The sequence below is a fragment of the Bubalus bubalis genome, chromosome 15 (genome assembly GCF_019923935.1).
Source record: "Bubalus bubalis isolate 160015118507 breed Murrah chromosome 15, NDDB_SH_1, whole genome shotgun sequence".
Taxonomy (NCBI): Eukaryota; Metazoa; Chordata; class Mammalia; order Artiodactyla; family Bovidae; genus Bubalus; species Bubalus bubalis.
This window is the reverse complement of record NC_059171.1, coordinates 5,532,816-5,534,797: the sequence shown is the minus strand read 5'-3', so window position 1 is coordinate 5,534,797 and position 1,982 is coordinate 5,532,816. Positions and strand designations below refer to the sequence as shown.

The 1,982-nt window shown below is 46.3% G+C and overlaps 1 non-coding gene across 1 annotated transcript; it reads right to left on the bottom strand.

The window, feature by feature from the left end:
- Positions 1–299: 299 nt before the first annotated feature.
- TRNAC-GCA lies at positions 300–371 on the bottom strand. The gene has a single exon. It is a non-coding gene; the product is annotated as a tRNA-Cys (tRNA).
- Positions 372–1,982: the final 1,611 nt, after the last annotated feature.

The window sequence follows — 1,982 nt, the reverse complement described above, 5'->3', positions numbered from 1 at the left end:
GCTAATGAAAAACACCGTTCTGCCTATGTTAGCCAGTTTTGGTCCTCCAAGATGCTAAGCGGATGCTGAGACAGAATTAGAAAGGCAAGAGATTTATTAGGGTAAAGTCTTGTGAAAGTTGAAGTAGAGAGAGACTGGAGTAGTCAGGGAAAAACAAAAGTAAAAGTAAAGTGAAGTTGCTTAGTCGCGTCCGACTCTTTGCAACCCCATGGAAGCCTGTAGCCCACCAGGCTCCTCCATCCATGGAATTTTCCAGGCAAGAATACTGGAGTGGTTGCCATTTCCTTCTCCAGGGGATCTTCCCAACCCAGGGATTGAACCTGGGTCTCCTGCATTGCAGGCAGATGCTTTACCATCTGAGCCACCAGGGAAGCCAGGAGTAGTCAGAGGGAGTCTCCAAACAGCATACAGGTCTGACTTCAGAAGAAGAGCGGATGTGGAGGCTTGGGCAGGAAGCGCCTTTGAGCACAGCCCAGCTCAGAGAGGGTCCTGGCTAGACCGGGGTGGCGCCTGGAACAAAGATCACCCGCTGGGCAGGAAGGGACCAGTCTAGCCTGCCTACTGTGCTCAGACGTGGGGGGGGACACTGCTGTCTCAGTCTGGATGCTGCAGCAGATCCTGAGGAAGTGGCCACTGGGGGTGTCCACCTATGCACTCTTTCTAGAAGGTTCTCTCTTGAAGGATGATCTGAATGACGAGAGCCCTGTGGCTGCCAGTGAGAAAGAAGAGCCCACAGGCAGGACAAGGAGCAGATTAACTGGAACCTTCTGGTTCAAGTCATTTTGTCTACTCCCTTGTGGTAGTTGCAATAATCATAATAATGATAATAATAACTCCCTTGGGTATAGCATGGTAAAAATTACAAAGGGCTGTAATGTAGTTATCTGGTTTTATTATCCTGATTTCATACATGAATGGGGCTACGAGAGGTGAACTAACACTGCCCAAGTTCATTCTTTATCAGAGCTAAGACTTTCTTCGCTAGACCACAACTGCTTCACTTGCATGACAGATGTAATCTCAGATACTTCATCTTGATTTTTCCTGTCTTGTACTTCCCTTGTGGCTCAGATGGTAAAGCATCTGCCTGCAATACGGGAGACCTGGGTTTGATCCCTGGGTTGGGAAGATCCCCTGGAGAGGGAAATGGCAACTCACTCCAGTATTCTTGCCGGAAAATCCCATGGATGGAGGAGCGTGGTGGGCTACAGTTGTGGGGCAGAGTTGGACGTGACTGAGCAATTTCACTCACTCATTTTGATAAAGTATAACATTGACAAAAAGCTAAATACAAGCTGTATGCACATTCTGGTGAATAATTATTAGGCAAGTACCTGTTTTACCACTAGCAGAACATTACAAACATGCTGGAAGTCTGTTATGCCTCTTCCCAATCACAGCCTCATCCGTTTCTGGAAAGGGAAGCTTTGAGGGGGCAAAAAATGAAACTAACCCCAAAGTCTATCCACGAGTGAATGAGTAAACAAATTTGGCATATACCATATATGCCAAACAAAGGCATATACCTCTTAGCAGTAAAAAAAAAACTGCCTACTGATACACGTGACAACAGAAACGGCTTGTAAATAATTATCCTGAGTGAAAGAAGCAAGACACTAAATGGGACATACTGTATGATCCAGTAATATAACTCCTAGAAATGTGAATTAATCTACAGTGACTAAAGAGCAGATTAGAGGTTGCCTGAGACTGGAGTCAGGGGAGGGATAAACTATGAAGGGGCATCAGAAAAGTTCTAGGGAGATGCAAGTATGCTGTGTCCATCTGCAAACTCTCATTGACGTGTACACCAAGAAGGATGCAGTTTATTGTGTTAGAAGTACACCTGTGGGTTTCCCTGGCAGTCCAGTGTTGAAGACTTTGCCCTTTAATGCAGGGGGTGAGGGTTCGACCCCTGATCAGGGAGTTAGAATCCCACGTGCCTCGTGACCAAAAAACCGAAACATAGCACAGAAGCCATA